Genomic DNA, 10,601 nt, shown 5'->3' on the forward strand with positions numbered 1-10,601 from the left:
AACATTGATTTGTAGCCTTCTAACAAAATTATATTTATCTTTTTAACTAGCTTTTTTATTGAGATAAAACTGTTTTTATTTCACTTTATATTAATATCTAATTACTGTATATTTGGCAATATATATTATCATGGTAGGTAATAAAGTGAATGGTTGTGGATGACACAAATTTAACGCGTAAAGGCTTAACAACTTTTGATATAATAGAACATGCAAAACACATAAACATTTTGTCGTTAAAAAAATGTTGTTAACATCAATATTAATATAGCATGTTATTAACTCATCATCGTCCTCATCCACAATAGAAGGGAACAAAAACTCCAACCAAAAAGGGAAGACATTTAGTTTTTTTTTTTCAAAAAAAGAAGGAAAAACATGTTGTAGAGGTGTAAAAGCCAAAGAAGGGATTTAGAGAGAGAGACAAAAGAGAAAAATAGAGAAAAGGAAAAAGAAATTAAGGACGAGAGAGGGAGAAAGAAAACATGGGGTTATGCTTTGGTTGCTTCGACGGAGGCAACAAGCGTATGACAAAGGAGGAAGAGAGATTAGCCTCCGAAGAAGCACGTGCTAGAGCCGCCGAAGCCGCCCAAAAAAAGTATTTATTCTTCTTTCTCTTCTTCTTCTTCTTTCTTCGTTCTTTTTTAATATGAAAAATCATGTTTATTTATGTTTTTAATATCTTATGCATGATGAACATTGAGTTTGTTCATATACATTTTTCATGAAATAGTTATAGGGTTCTTAATTGGAAACCCACATCACGAGGTATTATAAAACCTTGATCATCATATTTACATACGGAAATTGATCAATTGTTGCCAATTTAATATATACAATACATTAATTTTATTTTGTTATATAAATTTAGGGATGATATTTTTAATATACAACTTGAGTTTACATATATTCAAGCTTATGGATATTGACATGCATATATTGTTATGCAATGTTTTGCAAAAGAACATGTACATGAAAATACACAAAACCTTTATAAATTAAATGACACATATACTAACTAATACATAAAATTGTTGATATGGTATATGAACCTTATGGGAGTAATAATGCTCTTATTTATGATGAATTTCTTGATGTATTAGAGTATACAATAATGTATGTGTTTGTTGTAATTATTGTAGGCAAGAACAACAGGGTGAAGAAAAACAACCTGCAGAAAAGCAACCTGAAAATTCAAACAATGGAGAACCGATTGTAAAGGTTTAGCAATTCAAGGGACCACTTAGTTTTTGGCAAGTATATTTTTGTTAAATCATGCAATTGTCTATTATTTAAAACATGTTCATTAATTTATTAAACCATAACAATGTTTATTGTTTTGACCTTATACTTTTTTGATGCAGAGACAGATGGGTTGAGGTTAGAAAATTTATCTGTCCGAGTGAATTGTTTATTACGCGTAAGGTGAGTGATCTCTCTAATAAATTAATAATACATGTTTGAAAGATTTCTACCTTATTTTCTGCATAATGAAAATATAATGAGTTTGATTTTTTGCATGTTGTGTTGCAGTTCTAAGAATATATAGGTGCACCAGTGAAATTCTCTAATGCCAACTTTCCTTGTTCCAAGGATGGAGAATCAAAGGTCTTTACTAAAATTGTACTACAATATTTCAAAATTGTTGTTTAATAGACCAATAATTATTGTGTTTCATTAACAAATGGTGTTGTAAAAGAAACGAGGATAAATTTGAGAATGTAGTTTGGTGCTTTTATTTCATGTGTTGATTGATATCCAAGCATAATCCTTTTTCATATAACAACACATTGAAACCGTATATCAACAAAAATGTTATGAGATAGCCATATTTGAGAATAATGTGTATGAATAAGATAATTCAACTTGATTCGACTTTATATAAAATAAGTTTAGCCATGGTTAAAGTAATCATATGTTTAAATTTTTTATTAATTTTAAAATTATTTATACCGATTTGTTTTAAATATTGTTAATAACATTGACATGACCAGTTAAGTGTCAAGAATCGCATTGATCATAGCTAACGTTTATGAATGAAAAACTACTTCTTTTTTTATTCCAAAACTTCTTTTTTTAAATAATTATGTTCTTTATCATTCATTTCAAATTTTATTTTTCATATATAACATTATTCCTTTAGTAATTAGATTCACTATTAAGGGTAAAGAGACACTTAGTGACATGACGATCATATGTCTTATTCCATGTATGACCTAACCTTCTTCGGTGAATCACTATCCTTTTGTAACATACTCTCCTTTAGTAACGCCTGGTCTCTCTTTTGTCATGTTTTAAGCATTTTAGGCGATGTCTCCCTAGTTCAACTACCATCCCCGACTATAAAAGGGGATTCACTTTGTATCAATATCAACAAAAAATCATACGAGTGGAGTCTCAAAGATTTCAAAAGGAATCTTCATCGAAGACTGGTAATAAACTAAAATGCTTCCAAATAAAGCCTAATGTCACTATGAATTTCTGATAGATTATCCAAGGCAGACTCAAATTCCAAGAACTCAATGACTGGGGTAATCAATCTCCCAACCATAATATTTCTACTAGTATAATTCGACATCATGTCCATATGTTTATCCTAAAAACATGAAGAATTTACAGCTTGGCGATCGAGCATGGCAGAAATAAGCAACATTTGCCTCTGGCTCGTAACACCTGTATTCTCCCCCCTTGCAAACATTGTATGCGCTAAATCTTTTTTAATATATAAAAAACTAGGGTTTTAAATATATTAGGTCTTATCAAAGTAGATTCATAAATCTCCATATCAATTATTACTCAAAATCTAGCACAGTCAAACTTTCTAGTGACAATCTTATGCCCTTCGATAAGCAATTGGAGATTCTCAATAAATTCTTGCAGGCTTAAGCTAAAATCAATTTTAAATAGACGAAAGACAATAATACTATGAATATTATTCAATCTCCGTATAATGTTCACCTCTAGAGTACTCAAAAACTCTAGGGCTATTCGCGTATAAGTTGGTTTAGCAAGGTAAAATAGCTCAATCCTATATTTCTAAACAACATTTCAATATCATATTTAATTCCTAAAGTAGTAAAAGTGTTTTCATCAAAGTACCTTGTTAGAGTAATCATCTGTTTCGCGAGAACGTTATACATTTCATGTTTCTCTGGTTAGATGAATTTTATCCCATGAAGGTTAGATCTCGTTCCACTTCCTATTTTTCTCCCCACGCCGTAATTTTGATCAGTTGATAATAATGAAGGTATTTTCCCCTTATCATCTTTTTTGGGCGCCATTAGAAAAAATTGATGAAAATGTATGTATAGAGTTCAGGGTATTTTGGCTTGTGAAGGTAAAGTGTTAGTAGAAAGAGGGTTTTGAGAGAACGTCATACATTCCATGTTGCTCTGGTTAGATGAATTTTATCCCATGAAGGTTAGCTCTCGTCCCACTTCCTATTTTTCACCTCACCCCATAATTTTGATTAGTTGATGAGAATGAAGGTGTTTTCCCCTTATCAACTTTTTTGGGTACCATTGGAAAAACTTGGTGAAAATGTATGTATAGAGTTTAGGGTTTTTTGGCTTGTGAGGGTAAAGTGTTAGTAGAAAGAGGGTTTGGAGAATGTAAGGTGGGGTTTTAATGAAGGTATAGTTTTTTGATAGTAGCTTTTAAAGAGGAATATGGAGGGAAGATGGAGGACTTGTAGAGATAAGATAAAGAGTTTTGGAGAGGTTTCTGTGTAAGAGAAATTTTTATGTGAAAATGATAAAAATAATCTGATTTTGATAGTTAAAAGAGGAGTTAGGGTATGGTTTTAGTGATTGAATGGGGGTTTGGGGCTCACCACCCAAAGAGTGGGAAGGTTAAGGATTTTAGGGTGTGCCCATTTTGCGACCAGACCGTAATGCTTGCAGGAAAAATATAATTGGGGAAGTCTAAGCGCATTACGACAATAATTGTCATTTCAGCCAGGCCGTAATGCTTGGGGCTTTTTGTATGGTTGTAAGGGCCCTGCATATTACATTCGTAGTGGCCATTAGGTCCAAGCCATAATGTGTGCAATTTTTTTGTATGGAAAGTGTAACACCCAAGGCCGAAGAAGACAAAGGATGGTTGCACCGCATGTAACACCTGAGGCCGAAAAGGGCAAGGGTGGTCGCCACATCAGAATGAGAGGGATCTTGATGCCATGCAGGTATGGGACTGCATGGTTGAAGGAAAGCTTATAAGAATTGATGGGTACAATCTATACCAACAAGATACATCTGCTTTTCGGTAGCCCATTCCAAAAGAACTCCATAGTTAAGCGTGCTTAATTTGGAGAAATTCTGGGATGGGTGGCGTTCTGGGGAGTTTCCCAGAAAGTGTGTGAGTGAGGACAAATCATGTTGAAAAGACCCGTGTTGGTCTGTGGGATCTTTCGATCATCCTGAAAGCAGTTTGAGGCGTTACAAATGGTATCAGAGCCAGACCTCTCCCAGTACGATGTGATTCGAGGACGAACCATGCGGAAGCTGGTGGGCATGTAATACCCAAAGGCGAAAAGGGAGAAGGGTGGTTGCACCGCATGTAACACCTGAGGCCGAAGAGGGCAAGGATGGTCGCCACATCGGAATGAGAGGGATACTCATGCCATGCAGGTATGGGACTACATAGTTGAAGGAAAGCTTATAAGGATTGATGGGTACTACCTATACCAACATGATGCATCTTATTTTTGGTAGCCCGTTCCATAATAACTCCACAGTTAAGCGTGCTTGGATTGGAGAAATTATGAGATGGGTGACCTTTTGGGAAGTTTCCTAGAAAGCATGTGAGTGGGGACAAATCATGCTGAAAAGACCCGTGTTGGTTTGTGGGGTCAGTCGATCATCCTGAAAGCAATCTGGGGTGTTACAGAAAAGGAGTTGTTTTAGGTGTTTTGTGGTTTTTTTTGTAGTCACCTTATTTTTCTTATTTGGACCAAAAAATTCATTTATCTCCCTTTACTATTGCATTTATTCATCTATCTTTCCTCCAAATTCGATTAGTTCTTATTAACCTATAAAAATTTAAAAAACACACAAGCAAACGAAAAAACTTCAAAATTCAAAAACTCGTGGGTTTCCTCCCAAACAAATCTTGTTTAAGGTCATTAGCTTACCATAACATTCTCAATTACCAATAGAGTTCCCTTAAAATGAATCACACTCGTTGTTATACCTCATAATATTTCATATAGTGTTTGTGCCTCTTCTCATTTACCTTAAATAATTATGTGGACTCATTCCAAACTTCGATTGTACCATAAGGTGTTACTTTACGTGGAATGGTCTGAACCATCGAGAGCGGAGATTTCCTGAAAAGAGTTTCAACCTAAAGTTGAATAATAATACAAGTAATCCTTATTTAAATTCTCTTCTTAAGATATACTTAGCATGTCATCTCTTGGTTTATTCCTTATAAAGCCTAGCATTCTCATAAGCATATTACCTCAACTCTTTTAATTTAATGAGTTGTTATCTTCTCTTCTCTCTGGCGGAATTTCCATCAAGGTTAAGGGTTTTTATTGCCCTAAAAAATTTGAATTCAACTTTGACAGACATATGTCATAATTTTCCATAAATTAATATGAACAAAGTCATTTCAATGGGTGTTTTATAAGCTGTTTTATAAGCCCATAATGCATTTTCAAAATTTAGAGCCTAATCCTTTCTATAGAAATAGATTTTCTAAGATGTATTTTATTTCTTTATTGGACACTTCCATTTTCCCATTGGATTGCCAATTGATAAAAAAATGCAACTTTGTTCTTCACTCCAAACTTCTTTAGCAAATTTTCAAATCGTCTCGCGATTAAGGGAGAACTTCCATTACTGATCACCAACCAAAGATGCCAAAACGCAAAAAAATATCTTTTTGAACAGTTTAATAACAATTTGAGCATTTTACGTAGGAGAAGTTATTCCCTATATCAATTTAGATATGTAGTCAACCACCACAAGTATGTACTGGTTCAACATCGACGAGGGAAATGGTCCTATGAAATTAACACCTCATATATAAAAAATTTCTACCTTCAAGATACTATTCAATGGAATGTCATTCCTTTTCGAGATATTACCATTGTGTTGACATTGGTCACACTTCTTAATAAATGAATATACATCCTTAAAAGTCTATCTGGAGTATTTTTGTAGTAGTTTTGATGTGCTCGCGTGACTACCATAGACGATAGCATGGCAGTGGATCATTACACCTTCCATTTATTTCTCAGGAATACACCTTTTGAAAATTCCACCAGCCATCTCTTTTAAAGAGCAAAGGTTTGTCCTAATAATAATGTTTCAGATCCGTGAATAATTCCTTCTTCAACTGAGAATTCATGTACGGAGGTAACATCTGGCTCCTAGGTAATTAATAAAGAAACATCATACAAAATTGGAAGAATATACAACTATGTTTTGCAGGTAGGGGTGAGAATAGGTTGGGCCGAGTTAGGATTTGCCAAGCCCGAACTTGTTAAAATTTTCAAAGCCTAAGTCTGATTTGTGGCCTCACATAGGCTTATTTTTAGGCCTGAGTCTGATCTTTTCAAAGGTGTGATTGACCTATTAGCTTACATAAAATCCTATTTTATTTGAACATTTGTAAACAAACAATTTAACTAATGCTTAAATATACTAACACATTAAAATATCAACGAGATTAAACGCTTATTTGTGATACTATTTGTTTGAGAGAATTTATGAAAACAACTTATGACATTGTTCATAATGTTTTTTAGTTTATTTTCATAAGTTCTTCAAGACAACTAATATTTATTTTTGTAATTTAATTCAAAATACAAACACAATATAATAATATTAAAGTTATTCATATTTATTTAAATAGGTCGACCTGATAGGCTTAAAAAACTTTTTATGGCATGTAGCCCATCCTTTTTAACTAAACAGGCTTATAGAAAAGCCTATGCCTTTTTTATTCTAAAAAATATATGGCCTAACATGAGACCGTATATGCTAGGCCGTAGGCCCATCTTAGTTAGTCTTGTCTATTCCCACCTTTATTTTTAGATTAGGTAATCAAGGAAGGTCTTAATTACATGTTCTTAATGATGAATATGCTTTTGATAATGACAACTAAATGCAAGCATACCAAACAATTAAATATGCAAGCAGATCAAGTAGGGATTGATGATCACTACAAACATCCTTTGATGATGGCACTCAACTGGATTAAAACTTAAGCCCCATCTTTAAGAAGAATCCAAGCAAGCGTTTATAAAATTGGATTACCTGACAAGTCTTGAAGCTTCAAAGTGCGAGAGAGGAAGTGTGAAAGATTTCCATGTCACGTTAGTGTGAACAGTATGTTGTAAAATCATAAAGGTTTTTTTTCGTAAAGTTATACAGCTAAATTACAACAAACAATATAAAACAATAAAATTTGTACTAGTTTAATCAAGAATTGTTTGAATGACCAACGATAAAAAATTTATTGTCCAATCGACTAACATTTATACCTAATTAATTGGGTTAGTGCAAAAGTTGTCCTTAAATGTTTGGAACAACATCTTAATGAACGAAAACAACTGTATATCATTTCCTTCCATTTAAACATCCTAATCATTTATTTTGAGGTATTCCAATATATTGGAATAAGGTGTCAATATATTGACACATTGATTTTGGTCCAAGAAAGTTTCCTTTTTTGTCCCACCCTCTAGCCTATAAATAGAGATTCTTCCCTTCACATTTTTACGTCCAGAATTGTGAGTATTCTATCTCACACCTCACCCCTATATCTCTCTAATTTTTTTTCAACTTTCTTTCACTTAAATTTATTTATTTTTTGATTGAAAAGAGGGCTAAAGCCCAGCAACACCAACTACACGAAAACAATCCTCGGGTCTACTATAACGCTTTGAGGAAGTTCTTTTGTCTAGTGAGGCATCTTTGTAATTTTTGAAGGGCATTTTAGTAAATTCATCAAGGAGTATCTTACCTTGGTTGAATAATTTATCTACAAGGATTATGCATTTGGGTTAAAAGTTAAATTTGTTAAAACTTTGGTTTGAGGATTTAGATTCTAAGTCGTCGTTTAGGTTCGTAAGCTAAGTCTGTTTAAAATTTTATTTTTGGTTCAAGATCAGCCTAATTCAAAATCTCAACTTGGTTTGAGGTTATCCTATTAAAAATCTCGATTCGATTTGTAAGCTCAGCCTGGTCAAAATTTTCTTTGATTTGAGATAAACTTGAGGGGTGGGAGAGGTAATCCCTTCTCACAAAAGTGGAAAAACTCCAATCTAATGTGCCCACAACAATCGAGTCCACTTGAGTTTTGAGGAATTAACTTGTCATCCCTCCCCTAGTTTAAGGGAATTGAAATTAACAACTTTGCGAAATTTGCATCCATTTTTCAAAATTCACTCATAACTTGGGCAAAATTGGAAACCTCAAGGGAGATAGCATAAATTTAATAGTTTTACTTAAAATTTCGTGAAAAGTAAGTTTTTTACCGGGAGTTTCACAATTTTTGGTACAATCCATTACATTTTTACCAAAATTTTTGAAATTTCCGGTATTTTTTACATTCGTTTAAACAATGAATTTAAGGATTTCCGGTATTTATTCATAACATCGTACTGGAAATTTCATTCTCCGGTAGTTTAAAAAATTGGAATTTTATCGGAAATTGCAGAATTCTCGGTAGTTAAATTTTGAATATTATACTGGAAATTTCAGAATTTCCGATAATTTGTAGTTCACTGATTTTTTGCATTTTTTTAATTTGCAATGAAGACTAGGGGAAAGGTCGACACCGTTGCTGGAAGGACCAGTGATATAGCGGAAACCCAGGATAGGGTTGCTAAGGCATAATCTTCCCAGCCATGGACTGGATCAGTAGTTCCAACTGGTTCTCACCACAATCAGTTGGCTGAGCAAGTGTAGTTCCGCCTACCCCGTAGCAGGCGATGCCGAGTGGTTAGATCAAACAAGCAACCAAGAGATGATGTTGGGAATGTTCATGCTCAGGAGCCTGTAGATGATATTGGGGTTATTCATGCTCAGCAGGGTCAGACTATTATTGACTCAACTGAGGTGGTCATAACAGATGCAATACCTTTTGCTAATAAGGTGACTGATGTGGTGGCTGCGACAGACGCGGCCCCTATTGTTGATGAAGTGGTTGATGAGGTGGCCGAGACATATCTCCATATTACTGATGAGGTGGCTGCCACAAATCTAATCCATATTGCTAATGAGGATACTGATACTGGTGATGATGCAGAGGTTACGGCTCCTACTTCCACAAAGCCATTTGTGCACATTAATGAAGTGTTCTTGGGAAGGCCCAGTGACCGGTCAGTTCTTACCGAGTATGCTGACCACATGGTATACCGTGTTAGAACAAGATTTGTTCTGATCAATATTCTTAGTTTTGATGATAACAAGGATATGAATTTTGTGTGAGATAATGTGGTACTCTAATACATTGCAATTTCCATTTCAGGAAATATATAAAGAGTATGCACAAATCAGCGCTCAGAAGCTTTGTCTCAGAAGGTTCAGCATGCAACATCAGAACATGGTCTGGCAAGACATCAGAAGATGGTCAAGGCAGAATCAGAACATGGGTCTATGGAAGCATCAGAAGAACTTGAGATCAGAAGCAGAAGCACTGAAGTTCTGATGGTATCACGCTCAGAAGCACTTCAAGGTCAGAAGACAAGAAGATGCTTTGCACCAAGCTGTTTGACTCTGATGATTTTCAAACGTTGTATTCTCAAACGTCAGATCAGAAGAAAGTACAAGTGGCAGGCTACGCTGACTGACAAAAGGAACGTTGGAAGCTATTAAAGGCAACGTCAGTAGACACAGCGTGAACAAGGCTCGAGGTAGTTGACAAAAGCGTGAAACATTAAATGCAATGATGTACGGAATACGCAAAGCATTAAATGCACCCAACGGTCATCTTCTCAAACGCCTATAAATATGAAGTTCTGATGAGAAGCAAGGTTACAAAATTCTGAACGAAATTATTCTGAAAGACTTGCTGAAACGCTGTTCAAATTCAAAGCTCAGAAACTTCATCGTCATCAAAGCTCACTACATTGCTGTTGTAATATATTAGTGAGATTAAGCTTAAACGTTAAGAGAAACATCACTGTTGTGATTATAGCTTTTAAGAAGCATTGTAAAACTCTTATTTGATTACATTAATTTGTAAGTAACTAGAGTGATCAAGTGTTGATCAGGATACTCTAGGAAGTCTTAGCTTGTGTCTAAGCAGTTGTAATTAGAGTGATCACGTGGTGGTCAGGATACTCTAAGAAAGTCTTAGCTTGTGTCTAAGCATTTGTTCCTGGAGTGATCAGGTTGTGATCAGGATACTCTAGAAGACTTAGTCGCGGACTAAGTGGAAAACCATTGTAATCTGTTGCGATTAGTGGATTAAATCCTCAGGTGAGGTAAATCACTCCGCGGGGGTGGACTGGAGTAGTTTAGTTAACAACGAACCAGGATAAAAATAACTGTGCAATTTATTTTTATCGTTCAAGTTTTTTAAGACTACACTTATTCAAACCCCCCCCCCTTTCTAAGTGTTTTTCTATCCTTCAATTGGCATCA

General features: G+C 34.6%; 1 long non-coding RNA gene across 1 annotated transcript; it reads left to right on the plus strand.

The window, feature by feature from the left end:
- Positions 1-243: 243 nt before the first annotated feature.
- On the plus strand, positions 244-1,743 carry LOC131655273 (uncharacterized). Its single transcript, XR_009299695.1, has 4 exons — positions 244-598; positions 1,143-1,257; positions 1,365-1,425; positions 1,534-1,743. It is a non-coding gene; the product is annotated as an uncharacterized LOC131655273 (long non-coding RNA).
- Positions 1,744-10,601: the final 8,858 nt, after the last annotated feature.

The sequence above is a fragment of the Vicia villosa genome, linkage group LG3 (assembly GCF_029867415.1).
Source record: "Vicia villosa cultivar HV-30 ecotype Madison, WI linkage group LG3, Vvil1.0, whole genome shotgun sequence".
In the NCBI taxonomy this organism is placed as follows: domain Eukaryota; kingdom Viridiplantae; phylum Streptophyta; class Magnoliopsida; order Fabales; family Fabaceae; genus Vicia; species Vicia villosa.